Genomic DNA, 26,282 nt, shown 5'->3' on the forward strand with positions numbered 1-26,282 from the left:
AGATGGCAGCAGCGGCGCCAGCCCGCCCTCACAGCTGTCACTCCAGTTGTTAATATCATTATTTTATCTGCATGTCTCAAGAATTTCGAGCTTCGATGCAAGATAGTATTACGTCACCCAGTTGCATAGGAACACTGTGAACATTTCAGGTTTATGTATGGTCTACATACTGAGTGTGGAAGGTTGTTAAATGTGGGTGAGGTTACCATCCGCCGCCAACCCTGCCACACCAACTAGACACCAGCGTTAGTGACTCTGTGTTGTGTCGTGCGGTTAGTTGTGTTGCTCGAAACTGCAACAATATTGACCACTTGGTGAATTTATCCGCGTTGATTTGGATTTATTATGATACTCGCGGCTCGAGGATAATACTACATCACACAGGTAAATACATGCCAGGCTGTGCACTGCTACCAAGGCTTGATTTTCGGAGTATTACAAGAAATTTGGCCGTGTTTTGGAAGCAGGTCTTGAGTACTGGGGAGGAAGTTCACCCAGTGATGCCTTGACCACAGGACCAAATTTTGAATGAGCTTGAACCAGTTACTTTCATTAGGAACTCTAATCATCAGCAGGTGGAGGCCAAGGCCAGAGATCTACGAATAACACAGCAGTTTAACACAGAGAAGACAGCTAGCGAGGAGAGATGAAGAAAAATAAGAATGTAATGTGATAACACTCGTGTAAGCAGGACGGCCTCCAACACCTTCAGTCAACTCTTTTGACATTATTGTTTTTGTAACAGTAATGTTATTTTGTGGGTGTGTGTGTGGTAAGCTGAGGTGGGGGAAGCTTGAGAGATGTGTGAAGGGGAGGGTGTGTGTTTGGAGTCGTTGTTTAGTGTGAGATATGCAAATGTTAGCCAGTCGAGGTGGGGAGACAAGAGATGTTGTTGGGGTCACCTGAAGATACTTTGCACAACACATGCCCCTCAAGGGACTTTCCTTGACGCTGGTGAGAGGCTCTTGATCTAGGGAATTGGATTTGTGCTCCAGTTCCCTGAATTGAGCCAGAATACCTTCCATCCCCTCCCCACATACACTGTATAATCGTACGGGTTCAGCGCTTCCCCATGATTATAATTATAATCCACAACACACACACACAGAGCTATGGATCGACCACTGCAACCACAAATAGGTGAGTACACACACATGACACTGGAGGACAGGAGGGATAGGGGGCACATGATAACGACGTGTAAGATACTGAGAGGAATTAACAATGTGGACAGCAACAGAGATGGGATACAGCAATAAGGGGTCATAACTGTAAGTTGAAAACTCATATGAGTCACAGGGATGTTGGGAAGTATTTCTTCAGTCATATGATAAGTGAGCGCTGAACCTATAAGGATTATACAACGCTTGTGGGGGATATGGAAAGCATTCAGGCGCAAATCTGGGAACTGGAGCACAGGCCCAATTCCCTAGATCAAGAGCCCCTCGCTAGCGTCAAGGAACCTCACTTGAAGGATTCTTCAAAGAGCTGTCAGGAAGTGGAACAATCTGGAGGGTGATGTAGTAGAGGCAGAAACCATACATAGTTTTAAGAAAAGGTGCGATAATGCTCTTGGAGCTGGGAGAGTATGGACCTAGTAGCGATAAGCAAAGAGGAGGGGCCAGGAGCTGTGACACGACTCCTGCAGCCACAAATAGGCGAGTGCACACACACACACACACACACACACACACACACACACACACACACACACACACACACACACACACACTAACCATCAACCAGATCACTGCTGCAGCATATGGGCGCCTGGCAAACCTCAGAACAGCGTTCCGATACCTTAGTAAGGAATCGTTCAAGACACTGTACACCGTGTACGTCAGGCCCATACTGGAGCATGCAGCACCTGTTTGAAACCCATACTTGATCAAGCACGTCAAGAAATTAGAGAAAGTGCAAAGGATTGCAACAAGGTTAGTTCCAGAGCTAAGGGAAATGTCCTACGAAGAAAGGTTAAAGGAAATCGGCCTGACGACACTGGAGGACAGGAGGGTTAGGGAAGACATGATAACGACATACAAAATACTGCGTGGAATAGACAAGGTGGACAGACAGGATGTTCCAGAGAGGGGACACAGAAACAAGGGGTTACAATTGGAAGTTGAAGACCCAGATGAATCAAAGGGATGTTAGGAAGTATTTCTTCAGTCATAGTCAGGAAGTGGAATAGCCTAGCAAGTGAGGTAGTGGAGGCAGGAACCATACATAGCTTTACGATGAGGTATGATAAAGCTCATGGAGCAGGTAGAGGACCTAGTAGCACTCAGTGAAGAGGCGGGGCTAGGAGCTGAGTCTCGACCCCTGCAAACACAATTAGGTGAGCGCGCGCACACACACACACACACACACACACACACACACACACACACACACACACACACACACACACACACACACACACACACACACACACACCTCACGCACACACACCTCACGCACACACACACCTCACGCACACACACACCTCACGCACACACACACCTCACGCACACACACACCTCACGCACACACACACCTCACGCGCACACACCTCACGCACACACACACCTCACGCACACACCTCACGCACACACACACCTCACGCACACACACCTCACGCACACACACACCTCACGCACACACACACCTCACGCACACACACACCTCACGCACACACACCTCACGCACACACACCTCACGCACACACACCTCACGCACACACACCTCACGCACACACACCTCACGCACACACACCTCACGCACACACACACCTCACGCACACACACACCTCACGCACACACACACCTCACGCACACACACACCTCACGCACACACACCTCACGCGCACACACCTCACGCGCACACACACCACTCGCGTCACTCACGCACACATACAGACACCCCCCACACACACACGGAGCAGGAAGAGTGACAGGGTAGCGGCCAGGTGAAGAGGCGGGGCCAGGAGCTTTGATTCGACCCTCGCAACCACAACTAGGCGAGTAAAAACACACTCCACACACACACACACACACACACACACACACACACACACACACACACACACACTCACCTCACACACACTCCTCACACACACTCCTCACACACACTCCTCACACACACTCCTCACACACACACCTCACACACACACTTCTCACACACACACTCCTCACTCACACACTCGCTCACACACACACTCCTCACACACACACACTCCTCACACACACACTCCTCACTCACACACTCCTCACTCACACACTCCTCACTCACACACTCCTCACTCACACACTCCTCACTCACACACTCCTCACTCACACACTCCTCACTCACACACTCCTCACTCACACACTCCTCACACACTCCTCACTCACACACTCCTCACTCACACACACCTCGCACACACACACACACACACACACACACACACACACACACACACACACACACATACCTCGCACACACACCTCACACACACACACACACACACACACACACAAAATGGTAACTAACACACGCCTCACACACCTCACACACACCTCACACACCTCACACACACCTCACACACACCTCACACACACACACACACCTCACACACACACACCTCACACACACACACCTCACACACACACACACCTCACACACACACACCACACACACACACACACACACACACACCTCACACACACACACACACACCTCACACACACACACACACCTCACACACACACACACCTCACACACACACACACCTCACACACACACACACACTTCACACACACCTCACACACACACACACCTCACACACACACACCTCACACACACACACACCTCTCACACACACACACACACACACCCACACACACACACACACAAAATGGTAACTAACACACGCCTCACACACCTCACACACACCTCACACACACCTCACACACACCTCACACACCTCACACACACACACACACACACCTCACACACACCTCACACACACCTCACACACACACCACACACACACACCTCACACACACACCTCACACACACACCTCACACACACACCTCACACACACACCTCACACACACACCTCACACACACACCTCACACACACACCTCACACACACCTCACACACACACACACACACACCTCACACACACCTCACACACACACCTCACACACACACCTCACACACACACCTCACACACACACCTCACACACACACCTCACACACACACACACCTCACACACACACACACCTCACACACACACCTCACACACACACACACCTCACACACACACCTCACACACACACACACCTCACACACACACCTCACACACACACCTCACACACACACCTCACACACACACACCTCACACACACACACCTCACACACACACCTCACACACACACCTCACACACACACACACCTCACACACACACACCTCACACACACACACCTCACACACACACACACCTCACACACACACACACACACACACACACACACACACACACATACACACACACACACACACACACACATCCCTGATTGCAGACGTGAAAGTAATGAGCCTAATAACCACTGAGGACAAAGAATTTGGCTTCTGGAATTCCACCTCAAGAAAGGCAAGTTTATGAAAATGGAGGAAGGGAAGAAGACCGGAAACTGAGTATAGACTTGGGGAACAGAGGCTGAAAACATCTCTCAAGCAGAACACTTGCTGCTGAAGAAACTTAAGGAATAACATTTAACCCACAGAGGGCAAAACGTTGCTGTTAATCAAGGGTGTTATTATAATTATAACACAGCACTAAAGTTAATTAAGAGTAACTTGTAAAAAAATAGTAAAGTTTATTAACAGGGTTTGATCTGAGAACATGTGTAGCACGAGCCAGTTGGCCTTCTGCTGTGACCAACTTACACTATTTTGAAATTATATATATATATATATATATATATATATATATATATATATATATATATATATATATATATATATATATATATATTATACACAGAACAACCACTGAAAAAAATAGTGAAATTGCAAGCGCATTCGTGACTTTCCACTTTATCAAAGAACTGTGATAATGTGGAAAATCACGACAGCGCTTGGAATTTTACTAATTTTTCACAGTTGTTCTGTATATATATATATATATATATATATATATATATATATATATATATATTATATATATATAATCTTGGTCCTGTGCGTTAGAGCGTCATGTGATTTTCGCTCACCGTGAGGCGGGCCAGAACGACATGGGTTCGAGTCCTCGGCTAGTCGCAGTGTTATTGATTAAATACCACTCGTTCGTGGTTACAATTATATATATATATATATATATATATATATATATATATATATATATATATATATATATATACACACTCAATATATATATATTATGTGTGATACAAAGAGGTATTCAGACTGCAGTGCTCCTTTGTTCATATATTAGGTCTGTACCACTGTACATACTTGCCAACATTACCAGTTATGTTACACTCACAGAGACACTGAGAGGTAAGAGTAGTGCCCAACCTGTCGCCAGAAAAAGTAACAGTCAAGTTATCCGCATTATTACCTAACATATCCTGATCACCTACATCATGAACTCCAGTGTTACCACACGAGTCTTTAAAACTCACGAAACACTCATAGGTAAAAAAATAATGAAAATGAATTTTTCAGGTAGGAAATGGCGTGTCTTGAGTATATTTGGCTGTATAGCCCTTGTGGCTTAGCGCTTCTTTTTTATTATAATAATAGAGTATATTTGGCATGCATTATCATACATCATCCTTCACCTTTTTCATTTGTTTCAGCTAGTGTTGGAGATCAAGCGTTAACTCAGAGGCAGTTTTTTTTTTTTTTTGGTGAATTCAATTGGTGTAATTCACATGTACTGATAATTAGTCTTGATTTTCAGTCGCCAGAAATCCACCTTCATCTGCAAGGCTAATTAAGGTTTCCACAAAGCATACTGTGACATTTTCTCTTGGGTAAGACAGGAATTAGAGCAGTGAAGAAATCGACTGTGTTTGCATTCTTCACAGCTGATTTGTCATCATTAAAAATTTTCGGGAAATTATCCTTTGTTTAAAAAAAAAAAAATCTACTCGTTTTCAGTCTCTAACCATGACTGACAGTATTTTCTAAACAAAATTTGGTAAACACTGGCTATTTCACCGTACATGTCTGTACTGTGTGTAGCAGATTGTTTTTACAAATTACTGCAGATACTAGAGTTTCAGTGTATTATCTTTGAAGTTAACAGCCCCTCAAGGGAGGGTCCTTGACGCTGGTGAGGGGCTCTTGATCTTGGGAATTGGATCTGTGCTCCAGTTCCCTGAATTAAGCCTGAATACCTTCCATCTCCCCCCCCCACACAGGCGCTGTATAATCCTACGGGTTTAGCGCTTGCCCATGATTATTATAATGAAGGTAACAGCTGACGAGGAGGTCTACGATCACCAACACAGTGAGGATCAATATTCATTACCATCTGTTGAAACCCAGCTGTACAACATCTCGTGTCTGGTGCACCAGCTGTACAAACTGTCATGGTTGGTGCACCGTCTGTGAAGCACCATCTACATTCCTCCACTCCAATGACTAAACCTTTTCAAGAGGTATCAGCGTTGCAATATATTGCTAAGTGCTCATAGAAGATGTCGTTCTTAGACTCGCCATTGTATATACATAGACCATTACCCAACAACGGTGTAAGACTGGTCACAGATGTTGACTCATCCAACTGCAATATAAACACACCAGCAGAAGCAGTTTTCATTACGTAAACAATTCTAGTGTTAATCTCACCTGCCATAACTTGAATTCGCTGATGTACGGAGTGTTTGGAAAGTGATAAATGTTTGCAAAACTTTGCCAGTTTCCACTCCAGTATTCAATATCCTTATATCAGCCCTAATATTAGTTGGCTGTATTATTGTGCAGTATATTTTTGCATATTTGAATATGCAAAAATATACTACCAATATATATTTGATTAAATTCTGTGTCGGCAAATCTTAAATCCAGATGCTGCTGCGGATATTACTGCAGGCGTCGGGAGACGAGCATGTGTGGTGTGAAGATATGATTCACGCTAAACTATCTCACGTCTGCTAGATGTTCAAGCCCCCTGCCTCTCAAAACCCTTCTACCTGGAGGGTGTTACGGGGGTCAGCGCCCCCGCCACCCGATCCATGACCAGGCCTCCGTAAGCTTCCTGCGGATTTTTCCTACGGCCTGTTCTACACTCTTGAGGTGAACAACCCAACTTTATGAATATCATTATAAAAGTGCTTGATCAACATACCCTGCTTAATTCTTTCTATATGATCACAAAATCAACTCTTCTATTAGAAATGACCCTTGTGGGTTTAGTGCTTAGTTATGATAATTCTATCTTGAAATGTATGTCATACCACCACATCAGGAGGTGGGTAGAGATCAACCATCCAGGAAGGTGCTAGCGTCTTGTGATGTACTGTCTCGTGAACACTGGCTTAATATTCCATAAAAATCTACCTTCATCATCCGTGATACATGTCCCTGTTTTTGCGTGACGAACTTTCCACCAACTCTTCGACACTTGCTTCTTTCTTTTCCTTCTCTGTGGTTCGCATCATCTTTTATAGACGCTTCTCTCGACACCTGCAGTTGCAAATATCTAAATAACTTCTCTCCTTTGATGACAATTCCTTACAAATCTGACTTCCAGTCTTTCATTCCTTCACTAGTCTTCCCTGTTTTCCTTTTGCAAGCCATTCTAGCGTTCTCAATAGAGCGCCGAGAAGATCGTTCGACCATGACTCTTGGCTCTGGAAAATAGGGCAAAACTGTACATATTTGACTTTCTAAAACCCAAAAAAAAACTGACTCGAAAAAAAATTATTCCCTCATTCGGAAACAGCACTGCGAAACCTTTTTACAGAAGATACTACAATTTGTGTCGCGAAATTTGTATTACAATACCATCAGTGAATCAGTTTTACGACAATAGCTTCAGCGAATCAGCCAGGGTTTCCGGTGGCCCATAGCAAATCATGTTCGGAAACCTATTGCATGAAGGTGTAATAATACCGATGAAGGACTCTTGATCCAATTTACTGTTTCAAGAGCTATTTTTTTTTTAGGAATGTGCTAAGTATAGTCCCCTTCAGTATATACCCGAGCTTCACCTGGGCATAGAAACTACCGCTTTCAACCCATCTTGCGACACATGGCCCACAGGGGTTTAACGCCTCAGATGCAGTATTACAAGGTACAGTATTTCCTTTGCCCTTTCATACACCTTATCCAAAATCTAAATGTAGAAGAAAATTTCGTTTCCTCTTAAGTAGTGTTGACAGGTGTGGCTCAGGTACACAGGTACACCTTCACTGGGAGAACGTTTCGCTCTGTGTAAATGTTGTATATCGAGTAGTAAATTGACTAAAGCTCTAAACAGAGCGAAATGTTGCAATAGAACCTCTCTGTAAAGTGTCTATAATTTTTCTATTTGTTGGCAAAGTAATCCATTTTGATACTAAATTTATCTATTTTATCCTTCAGAAATCCACATTGTTCCTCTTAAAAGCTATTCTGTACTACAAGTGTTTGCAATATTTTTGCATGCTTGTAATAATTATAATAAGTATTGAAAAGTGCGTAACCCGTCATGGTCGTGCTGCTCCTGGAGAATGAGACACAATCAGGTTCAGTCCAAGACCTCGTTTGCCAGCATCAAGGAACCTCCCTTGAGGGAGAACACTTTAACAAGATACTTTATTACCTGTTCTAATTACCTGAAGAGGGTCTCGTATTGGGCGAAACATCGAGAGTTTCTTCGCTAATTCCTCCGTTAATTTAATTCTTACCAGTTGGCCGTCTGGTAGATGCTTGTAAACGTTTATTATATACTGTGTTTACCCAGAGCAAAACGTCTACAAGGAAGGTTTTCTGCGAAACAGGTGTCTACAACACCTGTGGGTAGCACCTGCCATCAGACAGCCAAGGCGCTGTTTCCACCTTGGTAAACTGAATTATCTAAAAAAAAAAAAAAGTCTTCAAATCCTAAAACTATCAATACGAGTTCTTAAACTTATACAAATGTAAGAGAATCAAACTTCTGTGTTACCGTACAGCCAGCCAGCTGTGTTATCTTCCAGCCAACCAGCTGTGTTATCTTCCAGCCAGCCAGCTGTGTTATCTTCCAGCCAGCCAGCTGTGTTATCTTCCAGCCAGCCAGCCAGCTGTGTTATCTTCCAGCCAGCCAGCTGTGTTACAGCCAGCCAGCTTTGTTACAACCAGCTATGTTATCTTCCAGTCAGCCAGCTGTGTTACCTTCCAGCCAGCCAGCTGTGTTACAGCTAGCCAGCTTTGTTACAACCAGTTATGTTATCTTACAGCCAGCCAACTTTGTTATCTTACAGCCAGTTAGCTGTATTACCTTACAACCAGATGTGTTACAACCAGGCGTGTTACAGCTGTGTTACCTTCAGTAACTGCTGAGCACCGGTGTCAATGGTATACAATATTCTCAAGTTAATAAACAAGACACATGTGCAACACGTTGGTATTTTTACTGACAACGGTCACAGTGCTTAAGACACTAGAAGGGGAGATGATGTTTGAGGATATCAGTCCCTCAGCATTAAAAGTTTGTCACTCTGTGCATTTAACTGACGAAGCCTGAAGTGCAGGTGAAACGTACAGCAGCTGCAAGGTGACGGCACTCACACCCGTTACAGTCAGTAGCTCCGCGTGCAGAGTGAAGATAGGTAGTACACTCAGTAACTCCGAGTGCGGAGCTACTGAGAAAGTAAACACAGGGAACAATTCTCGTTTGACACTAACTACCAAACCATCGTTAATCAAATGATCCACAAGGGGAGCGGGGTAAAATGGGAGGGGAAAGGGGGTGAAGAGAAAGGGAAGGGTGTGACGGTGTCATTTCAGTGTATGCGAATTAAAAACAGCGTCATGTTTATTCAACTCGTTTTTATCGCCTTAACTTGTAGGCTTTCGCTTACTTTGTCAACTCGGGGCTTGAAAAAGGTCCAGAACGGACCGAAACTTGATGATAATGGTCCAGAACGGACAGAAGCTTGATAAAAATGGTTCAGAACGGACCAAAACTTGATAATAATAGCCCAGAACGGACCGAAGCTTGATAATGGTCAAGAACGGACCGAAACGATGATGGTCGAGAACGGACCGAAACTTGATAATGGTCCAGAACGGACCGAAACTTAATAATAGTCCAGAACGGACCAAAGCGTGATAATAATGATCCAGAACGGACCGAAACTTGATGATAATCCAGAACGGACCGAAACTTGATAATGGTCCAGAAAGGACCGGAACTTGATAATAGCCCAAAACGGACCGAAGTTTTATAATGGTCCAAAACTGACCGAAGCTTGATAATGGTCCAGAACGGACCGAAGCTTGATAATGGTGCAGAACGGACCGAAACTTGATAATAATGGTCCAGAGCGGACCGAACTTGATAATAATGGTCCAGAACGGACCGAAACTTGATGGTCGAGAACGGACCGAAACTTGATAATGGTCGAGAACGGACAGAAACTTGATGATAATGGTCCAGAATGGACCGAAAATTACTAATAGTACAGAACGGACCAAAGCTTGATAATAATCCAGAACGGACCGGAACTTAATAATGGTCGAGAACGGACCGAAACTTGATAATAATGGTCCTCAATACCGTCTAAGGTTTGCTTGCCAAATTATGAGTTAGGTAGGAATGTTTCTGATCATTCTATCAGCGCTGTATGACCCTTGTGGGCTTAGCGCTTAGTTTTCATTATTATAAGAATAATTTTTCTGACCACTGTTTTGACGTCTATTCTTCGAGATTCTTGAAAATTCTGTGCTCTTCGTACTGGAACCTCTAACGGGTCAAGTCTCGGACGATACTCTCGTGTCCCTCCTGAGCAGGTTCTCCGATGCTGGACTCTGGGAGACTTTGGAGTAGAGTTTCCGTTAAGTAATCCTTCGTTCTCACAAATTATGATTTGCATCTTGCTGGCTGCTCTTGTTAGGTGATGTCTCGCTCGTAGCAGCAGCAGCAACAACAACCACAACCCATTTTGATAACTTTACTGGTGTACGTGCAGGGTGGGTGATCGCTGAGAATGGTTTGTGCACGATCATCGCCAGTCAAGAGTGTTTTAATCTCTAAAATAGGGATGAAACTGAACTCTCTGTGTATATACACTGAGAGACATACTCCACGTGGTGTATATATAGTGAGACACGTCTCTCTGTAAATATACCGAGAGATATACATCACGTGGTACACATAAAATGAGAGGCCTACGTCTCTCGGCTTTTATACAGATATATACAGAGACACACCACGTGGTGTATATGCAGTGAGAGACGTGCACCTCTCATGTATATACACACTGACGGACAAACACCTGGCGGTATATATATGCACTAGCACAAAGGTGCGAAGCCTTGTCTTTAAAACCTAAGAATAGCCAGGCGCTGGTAGTATATGGCTTCACAAAAATAGACTGAAGTCTGTTGTTGAGTCAGCCCTGATCAGCCGAGCTGTGGTGCCTACGCTGGGGATACGTGCTACTAGCACCAACACCCTGACTAATCAAGCCACGAACCACGAGGTCCAGTCTGAGAGGCACACCATGTTCGTGAAGCCCAGTGGGAAGGAAAATTCAGGGAATCAGGGTTAAGCCAGTGGAGGAGTCTTTGTGTCCATTTCATAATAACGTAACCCACCTGTACTGGCTTAGTGCTGAGTGACTTGGCAGAGGGAGAGTGTTGAATCCGTGCAAAGGTTACCAGGCCTCAAGTAGGACGTCTGGCTCACAGTGACTCTCTCTCTCTCTCTCTCTCTCTCTCTCTCTCTCTCTCTCTCTCTCTCTCTCTCTCTCTCTCTCTCTCTCTCTCTCTCTCTCTCTCTCTCTCTCTCTGTCTCTCTCTCTCTGTCTCTCTCTCTCTGTCTCTCTCTCTGTCTCTCTCTCTCTCTCTCTCTCTCTCTCTCTCTCTCTCTCTCTCTCTCTCTCTCACCTACACGTGTCACAAGGCTGTGTCAGTTACCTGCTGTCAGCCACCTCTGCGTTACAAGACTGTCAGCCATTTGTGTTACAAGGCTATCGACTGTCTGTGTTACAAGACTGTTAGCCACCTGTGTTACAAGGCTGTCAGCCACCTGTGTGTTACTAGGCTTTGTCGACCACCTGTGTGTCACTGATGTATTCACCTAATTGTGGTTGCAGGGGTCGAGTCTCGGCTCCTGGCCGCCACCTCTCTGCTGGCTGCTACTGGTCACGCTCCTGGCTGCATGACCCGTAACTTATATATTCTTCCTGATCGCTAAGGTTCAAGAAATATTTCCTAACACACCTGTGACTCATCTGTGACCTCGTGTACCTTAGACCTGCCTCTCAAACTGACTCCCTGTTTTCCTATAAATTTATCTGAGTATTTTGTACGTCGTAATCATGTCACCCCTTCTATCCTCTAGGGTCTTCATGATTAGTCACTCTTAATTAAAATAAAGAAAAAATATATAAATTATTATTTCTGGGAACTATGATTCTTATTGTTCCATGCCAGGAAAGCTGTGTGTGTGTGTGTGTGTGTGTGTGTGTGTGTGTGTGTGTGTGTGTGTGTGTGACAGAGAATTTCCTGAGAATTTTTATAAAGGACGAGTAACACAATAGTTTAGTAAAAGTTAATTATTAATTAAATAAGAGAGTTCTAGGATGGCAGCGCTGACGGAGGCATCACAACACTCAGAGATTATATTGAAGCTGCTGTAACTACTGAACATATATATGGAGCTTACCTGAAGCTTTACGCTCAACAAAGTGGAGTACTTGAACGGTGTTCCTCCTCATTTTACTGAAAGTCCTGCAGCTCAGCCTCAATGATTTTATCACTTGGTTCAAGAAACCCATCCTGCGTAATAGAATAAAAACAGGGGAAACAGAGATAGCTACCGTCCGCACTATGTAATCGAAATATAAAGTAAGTTAACAGCACACTGTTGGTATTTACACTGTTGTTTAATAAAAGAAAAAAATACACCTTCACACATAGCAACATGTTCAACATAAACAATGCCGTGAGTATAAACAAGTCAGTCAAGTCTTGTGTTTACTTCCCTTGTTAACCCGCAGAAAAAAAAATCTTTTGAGGGAGGAGTTGCCGTCCAGACTGCTGTTGATGATCTGGTGTTCCATTAGTGTTCAGGCTTGATGTTTTTCACACCTCCTTCAGTGTTTAAAACAAGGCAGGCAGGCAGTCAACACAGCCTGCTGGAGGGTGTTGGTGGGGTGGCTGGGGTCGGCCTCACGTCCAGGCTATCAACAAGACCTGTTCTAAGACCTGAGGATTCCCGGAACTGTCTCCAGGTAGCCAAATATATACGTCATCTCTACTGTAACAATACTTATGTAACAGCTTCAGATGTTCAGAGAGGTTCATAAGTGGTTCATAGCTTATTGGAAGGGTCTTCGGGTAACAATTCATGAATGCAGGTTCAACAACGGGAAGAGTCGAGGTTTACGGGTAAGCATGTACCCACTGCCCTTGGTCACTTATTATTAAATAGGTACATGGGGGTGCTAACAGACTCCTCGTGGGCTGGCCTTTGAAATGAGCTGAGGTAAAATAACAGCGCTTAACCTGTTAATGATCTGAGGTTAGATAGGAGCTTTTAACTAAAGTCGTAATGAACGATTGTTAAAGATTAAACGGTAGACTGGACGGACAAGACACGAACCGTGGTCCTTGCATGTAGCAGACCCAACGTACATACATACCAGCATGCATATATATATATATATATATATATATATATATATATATTCAACAAGTCGACCGTCTCCCACCGAGGCAGGGTGACCCAAAGAGAAAGAAAATCCTCAAAAAGAAAATACTTTCATCATCATTCAACACTTTCACCTCACTCACACATAATCACTGTTTTTGCAGAGTTGCCCAGAATACAACAGCTTAGAAGTATATACGTATAAAAATACACAATATATCTCTCCAAACTGCTAATATCTCGAACCCCTCCTTTAGAGTGCAGGCATTGTACTTCCCATTTCCAGGACTCAAGTCCGGTTATATAAAATAACCGGTTTCCCTGAATCCCTTCACTAAATATTACCCTGCTCACACTCCAACAGATCGTCAGGTCCCAAATACCATTTGTCTCCATTCACTCCTATCTAACACGCTCACGCACGCTTGCTGGAAGTCCAAACTCCTCGCCCACAAAACCTCCTTTACCTCTTCCCTCCAACCTTTTCGAGGACGATCCCTACCTCGCCTTCCTTCCCCTAAAGATTTATACGCTCTCCATGTCATTCTACTTTGATCCATTCTCTCTAAATGACCAAACCACCTCAACAACCCCTCTTCAGCCCTCTGACTAATACTTTTATTAACTCCACACCTTCTCCTAATTTCCACACTCCGAATTCTCTGCATAATATTTACACCACACATTGCCCTTAGACAGGACATCTCCACTGCCTCCAACCGCCTCCTCGCTGCTGCATTTACCACCCAAGCTTCACACCCATATAAGAGTGTTGGTACTACTATACTTTCATACATTTCCTTCTTTGCCTCCATAGATAACGTTTTTTGACTCCACATATACCTCAACGCACCACTCACCTTTTTTCCCTCATCAATTCTATGATTAACCTCATCGTTCATAAATCCATCCGCCGACACGTCAACTCCCAAGTATCTGAAAACATTCACTTCTTCCATACTCCTCCTCCCCAATTTGATATCCAATTTTTCTTTATCTAAATCATTTGATACCCTCATCACCTTACTCTTTTCTATGTTCACTTTCAACTTTCTACCTTTACACACACTCCCAAACTCATCCACTAACCTTTGCAGTTTTTCTTTAGAATCTCCCATGAGCACAGTATCATCAGCAAAAAACAACTGTGTCAATTCCCATTTTGTATTTGATTCCCCACAATTTAATCCCACCCCTCTCCCGAACACCCTAGCATTTACTTTTACAACCCCATCTATAAATATATTAACCATGGTGACATTACACATCCCTGTCTAAGACCTACTTTTACTGGGAAGTAGTCTGCCTCTCTTCTACACACCCTAACCTGAGCCTCACTATCCTCATAAAAACTCTCTACAGCATTTAGTAACTTACCACCTATTCCATATACTTGTAACATCTGCCACATTGCTCCCCTATCCACTGTATCATATGCCTTTTCTAAATCCATAAATGCAATAAAAACTTCCCTACCTTTATCTAAATACTATTCACATATATGCTTCAATGTAAACACTTGATCTACACATCCCCTACCCACTCTGAAACCTCCTTGCTCATCCGCAATCTTATGTTCTGTCTTACCTCTAATTCTTTCAATAATAGCCCTACCGTACACTTTTCCTTGTATACTCAGTAAACTTATTCCTCTATAATTTTTACAATCTCTTTTGTCCCCCTTCCCTTTATATAAAGGGACTATACATGCTCTCTGCCAATCCCTAGGTACCTTCCCCTCTTTCATACATTTATTAAACAAAAATACCAACCACTCCAACACTATATCCTCCCCCCTGCTTTTAACATTTCTGTCATGATCCCATCAGTTCCAGCTGCTTTACCCCCTTTCATTCTACGTAATGCCTCACACACCTCCCCCACACTCACATCCTGCTCTTCTTCACTCCTAAAAGATGATATACCTCCCTGGACAGTGCATGAAATTACCGCTTCCCTTTCTTCGTCGACATTTAAAAGTTCCTTAAAATATTCTCGCCATCTACCCAAAACCTCCATCTCCCCATCTACTAACTCCGCAACTCTGTTTTTAACTGACAAATCCATTCGTTCTCTAGGCTTTCTTAACTTGTTTAACTCACTCCAAATTTTTTTTCTTATTTTCATTTAAATTTCTTGACAGTGCCTCTCCCACTCTATCATCTGCTCTCCTTTTGCACTCTTTCACCACTCTCTTCACATTTCTTTTACTCTCCATATACTCTACTCTTCTTATAACATTGCTGCTTTGTAAAAACCTCTCATAAGCTAACTTTTTCTCTTTTATCACACCCTTTACTTCATCATTCCACCAATCACTCCTCTTTCCACCTGCACCCACCCTCCTATAACCACAAACTTCTGCCCCACATTCTAATACTGCATTTTTAAAAATATTCCAACCCTCTTCAACCCCCCCACTACTCATACTTGCACCAGCCCACCTTTCTGCTAATAGTTGCTTATATCTCACCCGAACTTCTTCCTCTCTTAGTTTATGCACTTTCACCTCCTTCTTACTTTTTGTTGCCATTTTCCTCTTTTCCCATCTACCTCTTACTCTAACTGTAGCTACAACTAAATAATGATCCGATGTATCAGTTGCCCCTATATAAACGTGTACATCCTGGAGCCTACCCATCAACCTTTTATCCACTAATACATAATCTAACAAACTACTTTCATTACGTGCTATGTCATACCTTGTATATTTATTTATCCTCTTCTTCATAAAATATATATTACTTATTACCATACCTCTTATATATATATATATATATATATATATATATATATATATATATATATATATATATATATATAAACAATCAGAGCGTCACTCGTAAACTTAGCTAATCATACTTATCTGAATTAATCGCAAAGATCTGTTGTTTGCCGTTCTTATGTTTTTCGTTGAACAGAAAGTTACCTGTCATGGGAAGCAGCTAAAAGCTATGTTAGTGTTATGCACGAGGCTTTTGCAGTGTTGCTTTTATCATTAGGCTAATGGAGGTTGTAGCGAACTGCAGCCGTTCCTGTCTTGGCAATGTTGAGATCTTAAGCCACTGGACGTTTTCTTCTTTAGAACGTGTGAATCCTTATACATAAATACATACGTACATACACACACACACACACACACACACACACACACACACACACACACACACACACACACACACACACACACACACACACACACACACACACACACAATAATATATATGTATATAGGGAGGTACCACCTCTAGAACTGTTATAGGGACCCTCATCCTCAGAGAAAAGAATAAACTTGCTTCAGGGAAAACTCAAGATTCTCCCTGAAGCTGTTTGAGAATTTTCTCCTACCACCCCTATATTATATATATATATATTATTTAAAGACAAAATACATTGACAAAACATTCACAAAAATATGATACAAAGTAAAACAACATAGGTAACTCAGAGCTACATCTCGAATACTTCGTCCAGCTCCCCGGCGGTGGGCCGCGTGCCCAGAATGCTGCAGGCATTTACTCTCTGGATTGGAACACTGAGTCTCTGAAAGAGGAAGCTGGTTGCCCTGTGGTCCTTGGTTTCTATGATGAGCTTTTCACCTAGCTCTTTGAGGAACTTTAGAGCACACTTGCCCCATGCTCCAAGGGTCTCCGACCCTATTGGAATGAAGTTATAGCAAGGGGGAAGGTCTTCATATTTGCGGATCTTCTGAGTCTCCCTGTGGCTGGCAGCTCCACCCCCTTCCACTACGGAGTATGGCAAGTAGGTGTCTGCCAATGTGGCAGTACATGTGTAGTCCCAGGCAATCTGCTTTCCATCCTTCCAAGGTAGCATAGTGGCTCCATCAGGACGCTTTAGACTTCCGTCAGACCTTTGCACTTGGGGTTCCCGTTGAGCTGGGCAACGGGCTGTGGCGAGGCTTCTCTTTATGATGTCATTGACCTCCTCATGCCTGGCATACTTCCCTTCTGCTGTGTGACACACGAGACCATTAAGTCCGAATTGATCAGCTGTCGCCCTGCCGCAAATACACCTATGTTCGGTGAGGATGGGGGCGGCTAGGCAAAGAGCAACACCAATCCGAATGGCCTGTGGGTCTAGTCGAGTGCCCAAGGAGGAATTGGGAACAGCAAACAGGAAATCTCCTGAGTGTGGTGCCTTCACTGCCAGGAGATGAGCTTTGTCCTTTCCTGAGGCGTTGGAGAGCATTGTGTTGGCGATTTTTTCCATGATCGGTTTGTCCCAGTGGGACTGTTTGTGTTCTTTGGGAGGAGCTGGTCTACTGGAGGAATCTGTAATGGTGTCCCACCGAATCGCTGCTTCAGTAAACCTGGGGTCTTGAGCTCCTACCATGTCTCTCAAGCGTTCGGGAACAATCTTCTTGACTAATGCACTGGAAGCCAAACATGAAGACAGAAAAGCAGGTAAAGCAACATGCGTTGCTTTGCGCACCCCTATACCTCCCAGTCGTACTGGGAGGGTTGCCTGATCCCATTGCTGATCCTCTAGTGACAGGTTCAGTGCCTTCTTAAGGGTTGACCTCAGGTGTGCGTCATATTCGTCAAGTGTTGGGTTGTCAAAAGAGGGTGCACACCTGAGGAAGTAAGTGAGTCTTGGAATAGTAAGGCACCTTGTGAGGAGATACAGAGCATCATGGGCATCAAGATTGCTTATTCTCTCCTCCATTCTCATCAGGTCATTCAATTTGTCCTTGAGGACTGTGTCGATGGCCTGGTGACCCAGCGGTGCTCCCAAGAGGGTACTGTTGGACGGAGTGGTAGTAGAGACTTTTGGGAGAATTCTTCGCACAGCATTGATTATTTCCTGGTTTGCTGTGATGATTTCACACTTGGAGGGATTGAGGATGAGTCCCAAGTTTTCTCCCTGTGTTTTCACCAGTTGTAGGTCCCCTACCAGGGACTCTTCAGTACCTGCCAGAGTGCCATCATCCAGGTACCAGATGTTGAGCTCGCTGCGTAGGCTGGAAGTTAGTTCTCTTACTGCCAAGCAGAAGAGAAGTGGAGCGAGTAGGTCACCCTGCTGAACACCTTCTGATGAGAGAATTTCATGTTCTCCAAACAAAAGAATTGAGGGTTTGCTGTAGCCGGCTGAAATGAATGGAAAAAGACTGGGGAAGCGATCCCGAACAGCTGGCAAGACAGCACCTCTCTTTACCATATTAAAGGCATTTCTAAAATCAAGTTTGACTATGGCCTTGTCTTCTGGTTACCTGGAGGTTATTCCGGGGATCAACGCCCCCGCGGCCCGGTCCATGACCAGGCCTCCCGATGGATCAGGGCCTGATCAACTAGGCTGTTACTGTTGGCCGCACGCAGTCCAACGTACGAGCCACAGCCCGGCTGATCCGGCACTGACTTTAGGTATCTGTCCAGCTCTCTCTTGAAGGCAGCCAGGGGTTTATTGGCAATTCCCCTAATGCTTGATGGGAGGCTGTTGAACAGTTTTGGGCCCCGGACACTTATGGTGTTTTCTCTTAGTGTACCAATGGCGCCCCTACTTTTTATTGGGGGGCATTTTGCATCGCCTGCCCAGTCTTTTACTTTCGTAGGGAGTGATTTCTGTGTGCAGATTTGGGACCATTCCTTCCAAGATTTTCCAAGTGTAGATTATGATATATCTCTCCCTCCTGCGTTCCAACGAGTACAAGTCAAGTGCTTCCAAGCGTTCCCAGTAGTTAAGGTGCTTGACAGAACTTATACGTGCAGTAAAGGATCTCTGTACACTCTCTAGATCTGCGATTTCACCTGCTTTGAATGGAGATGTTAATGTACAGCAGTATTCCAGCCTAGAGAGAACAAGTGATTTGAAAAGGATCATCATGGGCTTGGCATCTCTCGTTTTGAAAGTTCTCATTATCCATCCTATCATTTTCTTTGCACGTGCGATCGTGGCACTTTTGTGATCCTTAAAAGTGAGATCCTCAGACATTACTACTCCCAGGTCCCTTACATTATTTTTCCGCTCTATTGTATGGCCGGAGTCAGTAGTATACTCTGTTCTAGTTATTATCTCCTCCAGTTTTCCATAACGGAGTAGTTGGAATTTGTCCTCATTGAACATCATATTGTTTACCGTTGCCCACTGGAAAACTTTGTTTATATCTTCTTGGAGGTTAACCGCGTCCTCAGCAGATGACAGCCTCATGCAGATCCTAGTATCATCCGCAAAGGATGATACGGTGCTGTGGTGTAGGTCCCTGATGTAGGCCCTTGCCGCATGAGCTGCAGCTTCACTGCCTTGAGGGACCCCAAAGCCCAGTTGGTGTGGCTGGAGTAAACTGGCAGCTTCTAGGCGAATGTTTCTTACTGCTGCTTTGGCAACGAGACGGCGAAGTGTTTCCAACCGCAATGGGTCTGGTTCCCCCATCCTTCTTCTTCAAGGCACACAGTGAGGCTCCAAAAAAGAAAGCTTTAATTTCTTCTGGGATTCGCCCAGCCAGGCAGTTGTTGACGAAAGTTGTTAACTCGGTGAGAAGAAGTGATGCAGATGCACCGAGTACTGGATTTACCATCTCCTTGAGGTGCTGAGGTCGAATTCCCGTGTAACCTCCTGCAGATCCTGCAGGAAATGACACAATCGCCTTATAGACTTCTGATTCAGGCAAAATTAATTGTTCAGTGATGGGGTCTTCCTCAGGGTTGTTGTTGATGGCTATGGTGTCCCTGGTTGGATGTTTGTCTCTTAGTGCTTGGGCTGTGGTCTCATCTTTGGGGGCTACAGCGTCGTCACTTGTAATTATTCTTATTGCTCCCACTGTGTTACCTTCTTCAATTTTTTTGCTAACCTGTGCGCAAATTTTCTCGTTTTCAGTGGGACTTTTCTTGGGTCTACCTTTGTGATTCCTGCGATGATGGGGCAGAGGGACACAATTATCCGTTCTTGGGTAGTTGCGCACTGCCTTGATAACTGACGTGGTTAGCAGTTTGCCTTGTCTCTCAGGAACTGCAAGACAGACATTGCCGAACAGGAGCAGGTTGCGCAATGCTTGGATGGTGCCTCGGGCTTCTAAGTTGGTGGAACCTCCATTCACCTGCTTGAGAAGGTCTGTGAATTTCCCTGCTGCATATGGGCGAGCTGCTTTAGGGATGTGGGATAGGGTACTGTTAGCAGTGGATTTGAATGCCAACAGAAGGTTATCACAAGTGAGGAGGTTGCCATTGGAATTGTCATCTGCCTGTGGAGGCTGTGGGCTGCTCTCTGCTGGGGGCATATGTGATCCTGCACACCCATTGTGTGCACGAATGCGACCATCCCTGTTGCGTGCTCGAAACTCTCCACATACCTGACATGTGCCTCTTCTTTCATTGTTGGGTGCACTGTTTCCCTGGCTTTGTGGCTGGCTGGCTTCATCATCTGCCATACCTCAAACTGTGTGGTAAGCCCAGGCTGAAGGGAAAATGGCGCATGGCACATACCGCATGTGGTTCATGGTGGTGGTAGGGGGAGGCGAGGGGTCTCCCCCCATTGTGGTGGGCGGTGGAGGAAAGGGAGGAGTGGAAGATGTGTGATGAGGCGGAGTAGGGCACTCACTCCCTCCCAGGACAAGTCACTATACAACACAATGCTCTGTGCACCTGTTACTATACGCCACTATGCTCTGTGCACCTGTTACTGTACACCACTATGCTCTGTGCACAGCCCCCACTATAAACGACACGCCGCTATACACTACACGTGCTATGCGCATAACATGCTCATACTACGCACTATACACTATATACACTATACACACGGTGAACAAACACTCCATTGTTGTAACACGAGCACATGGTGTATGCGCCCCTGTTTGGGGAAGGGGGAGACACAGTCTTACCTCTCAACATCCGCCTCCTCCTCCTCCATTAGGCCTTCCCTCACTGACCTCACCTACCCATGGTGACCGTTATGTTCCCTCACTGAATTCACATACACAACACTTTTCTTGATTCTGAAGGAAGAGACGAAACGCAGAGTCTTCTGGCCCTTTCCAACACGAGCAGCAGATATTCACACACCAGCCTATTGATAATAATCCTGGTAGGTGTTCTTGATTAGACGATATTGTGCCAAAAACACAGAGCAGGATGCCCACAGCCTCTCTCTGGCAGAGGTATATATATATATATATATATATATATATATATATATATATATATATATATATATGCAATAAGATCACAGTAAACAGGTGATTTCAGAATGTGCAAAACAACCACTCTGAAAGAATAGAGAAATTCCAAGCGCTTTCGTGACTACTCACATTATCAAGGAACTATGACCTATGATAATGTGAGTAGTCACGAAAGCGCTTGGAATTTCTCTATTCTTTCAGAGTGGTTGTTTTGCATATATATATATATGTCGTGCCGAATATGTAAAACTGGTCAATTAGCAAGAACTCATTTAAAATTAAGTCCTTTCTAAAATTTTCTCTTATACGTTTAAAGATATATTTTTTTCATTAATGTTAATGTAAAAATTTATAATTTTGCACTAAAAGAATCTTAGAAAACTTACCTAACCTTATTATAACAAAAGTAATTTATTTTAGCCTAACCCAACTAAATATATTTTAGATTTGTTTACAATAATTTAATACTAAACAAACACAGTGAAATATATTTTTTTCGTTAGGTTAAGAATGATTTTGGCGAAATTATTGCATACACAAATTTTCACTTGTCCTATATGGCAAGATGAGCGTTGCTATTTAAGCCAAGATCGCAAGTTCTGCCTATTCGGCACGACATATATATATATATATATATATATATATATATATATATATATATATATATATATATTTATTATTATTATTATTATTATTATTATTATTTATTATCACACTGGCCGATTCCCACCAAGGCAGGGTGGCCCGAAAAAGAAAAACTTTCACCATCATTCGCTCCATCACTGTCTTGCCAGAAGGGTGCTTTACACTACAGTTTTTAAACTGCAACATTAACACCCCTCCTTCAGAGTGCAGGCACTGTACTTCCCATTTCCAGGACTCAAGTCCGGCCTGCCGGTTTCCCTGAACCCCTTCATAAATGTTACTTTGCTCACACTCCAACAGCACGTCAAGTGTTAAAAACCATTCGTCTCCATTCACTCCTATCAAACACGCTCACACACGCCTGCTGGAAGTCCAAGCCCCTCGTACACAAAACCTCCTTTGCCCCCTCCCTCCAACCTTTCCTAGGCCGACCCCTACCCCGCCTTCCTTCCACTACAGACTGATACACTCTTGAAGTCATTCTGTTTCGCTCCATTCTCTCTACATGTCCGAACCACCTCAACAACCCTTCCTCAGCCCTCTGGACAACAGTTTTGGTAATCCCGCACCTCCTCCTAACTTCCAAACTACGAATTCTCTGCATTATATTCACACCACACATTGCCCTCAGACATGACATCTCCACTGCCTCCAGCCTTCTCCTCGCTGCAACATTCATCACCCATGCTTCACACCCATATAAGAGTGTTGGTAAAACTATACTCTCATACATTCCCCTCTTTGCCTCCAAGGACAAAGTTCTTTGTCTCCACAGACTCCTAAGTGCACCACTCACCCTTTTCCCCTCATCAATTCTATGATTCACCTCATCCTTCATAGACTCATCCGCTGACACGTCCACTCCCAAATATCTGAATACATTCACCTCCTCCATACTCTCTCCCTCCAATCTGATATCCAATCTTTCATCACCTAATATTTTTGTTATCCTCATAACCTTACTCTTTCCTGTATTCACTTTTAATTTTCTTCTTTTACACACCCTACCAAATTCATCCACCAATCTCTGCAACTTCTCTTCAGAATCTCCCAAGAGCACAGTGTCATCAGCAAAGAGCAACTGTGACAACTCCCACTTTATGTGTGATTCCTTATCTTTTAACTCCACTCCTCTTGTCAAGACCCTCGCATTTACTTCTCTTACAACCCCATCTATAAATATATTAAACAACCACGGTGACATCACACATCCCTGTCTAAGGCCTACTTTTACTGGGAAATAATTTCCCTCTTTCCTATATACTCTAACTTGAGCCTCACTATCCTCGTAAAAACTCTTCACTGCTTTCAGTAACCTACCTCCTACACCATACACCTGCAACATCTGCCACATTGCCTCCCTATCCACCCTGTCATACGCCTTTTCCAAATCCATAAATGCCACAAAGACCTCTTTAGCCTTATCTAAATACTTACTATTTACTTATATGTTTCACTGTAAACACCTGGTCCACACACCCCCTACCTTTCCTAAAGCCTCCTTGTTCATCTGCTATTCAATTCTCAGTCTTACTTTTAATTCTTTCAATAATAACTCTACCATACACTTTACCAGGTATACTCAACAGACTTATCCCCCTATAATTTTTGCACTCTCTTTTGTCCCCTTTGCCTTTATACAAAGGAACTATGCATGCTCTCTGCCAATCCCTAGGTACCTTACCCTCTTCCATACATTTATTAAATAATTGCACCAACCACTCCAAAACATATCCCCACCTGCTTTTAACATTTCTATCTTTATCCCATCAATCCCGGCTGCCTTACCCCCTTTCATTTTACCTACTGTCTCACGAACTTCCCCCACACTCACAACTGGCTCTTCCTCACTCCTACAAGATGTTATTCCTCCTTGCCCTATACACGAAATCACAGCTTCCCTATCTTCATCAACATTTAACAATTCCTCAAAATATTCCCTCCGTCTTCCCAATACCTCTAATTCTCCATTTAATAACTCTCCTCTTCTATTTTTAACTGACAAATCCATTTGTTCTCTAGGCTTCCTTAACTTGTTAATCTCACTCCAAAACTTTTTCTTATTTTCAACAAAATTTGTTGATAACATCTCACCCACTCTCTCATTTGCTCTCTTTTTACATTGCTTCACCACTCTCTTAACCTCTCTCTTTTTCTCCATATACTCTTCCCTCCTTGCATCACTTCTACTTTGTAACTTTTTCTCCCTTACTACTCTCTTTACATCATTCCACCAATCGCTCCTCTTCCCTCCCACATCCACTTTCCTGTAACCATAAACTTCTGCTGAACACTCTAACACTACATTTTTAAACCTACCCCATACCTCTTCGACCCCATTGCCTATGCTCTCATTAGCCCATCTATCCTCCAATAGCTGTTTATATCTTTCCCTAACTGCCTCCTCTTTTAGTTTATAAACCTTCACCTCTCTCTTCCCTGATGCTTCTATTCTCCTTGTATCCCATCTACCTTTTACTCTCAGTGTAGCTACAACTAGAAAGTGATCTGATATATCTGTGGCCCCTCTATAAAAATGTACATCCTGAAGTCTACTCAACAGTCTTTTATCTACCAATACATAATCCAACAAACTACTGTCATTTCGCCCTACATCATATCTTGTATACTTATTTATCCTCTTTTTCTTAAAATATGTATTACCTATAACTAAACCCCTTTCTATACAAAGTTCAATCAAAGGGCTCCCATTATCATTTACACCTGGCACCCCAAACTTACCTACCACACCCTCTCTAAAAGTTTCTCCTACTTTAGCATTCAGGTCCCCTACCACAATTACTCTCTCACTTGGTTCAAAGGCTCCTATGCATTCACTTAACATCTCCCAAAATCTCTCTCTCTCCTCTGCATTCCTCTCTTCTCCAGGTGCATACACGCTTATTATGACCCACTTCTCGCATCCAACCTTTACTTTAATCCACATAATTCTTGCATTTACACATTCATATTCTCTTTTCTCCTTCCATAACTGATCATTCAACATTACTGCTACCCCTTCCTTTGCTCTAACTCTCTCAGATACTCCAGATTTAATCCCATTTATTTCCCCCCACCGAAACTCCCCTACCCCCTTCAGCTTTGTTTCGCTTAGGGCCAGGACATCCAACTTCTTTTCATTCATAACATCAGCAATCATCTGTTTCTTGTCATCCGCACTACATCCACGCACATTTAAGCATCCCAGTTTTATAAAGTTTTTCTTCTCTTTTTTAGTAAATGTCTACAGGAGAAGGGGTTACTAGCCCATTGCTCCCGGCATTTTAGTCGCCTCATACGACACGCATGGCTTACGGAGGAAAGATTCTTTTCCACTTCCCCATGGACAATAGAAGAAATAAAGAAGAACAAGAGCTATGTAGAAAAAGGAGAAAAACCTAGATGTATGTATATATATATGCATGTGCATGTCTGTGAAGTGTGACCAAAGTGTAAGTAGGAGTAGCAAGATATCCCTGTTATCTAGCGTGTTTATGAGACAGAAAAAGACACCAGCAATCCTACCATCATGCAAAACAGTTACAGGTTTCTGTTTCACGGTCATCTGGCAGGACGGTAGTACTTCCCCGGGTGGTTGCTGTCTACCAATCTACTGTATATATATATATATATATATATATATATATATATATATATATATATATATATATATATATATATATAT

At 43.6% G+C, this 26,282-nt stretch overlaps 1 protein-coding gene across 1 annotated transcript in view; it reads left to right on the top strand.

The window, feature by feature from the left end:
* The first annotated feature begins 237 nt into the window (after window positions 1-237).
* The window catches only part of CdGAPr (GTPase-activating protein CdGAPr), a 1,516,021-nt gene continuing 1,489,976 nt past the window's right edge, over window positions 238-26,282 (top strand). Inside the window, exon 1 of the mRNA XM_070082835.1 lies at window positions 238-384. The gene's annotated coding sequence lies outside the window, so the exon portion shown is untranslated. The remainder of the gene's footprint in view (window positions 385-26,282) is intronic.

Source organism: Cherax quadricarinatus, chromosome 8 (assembly GCF_038502225.1).
Source record: "Cherax quadricarinatus isolate ZL_2023a chromosome 8, ASM3850222v1, whole genome shotgun sequence".
NCBI lineage: Eukaryota > Metazoa > Arthropoda > Malacostraca > Decapoda > Parastacidae > Cherax > Cherax quadricarinatus.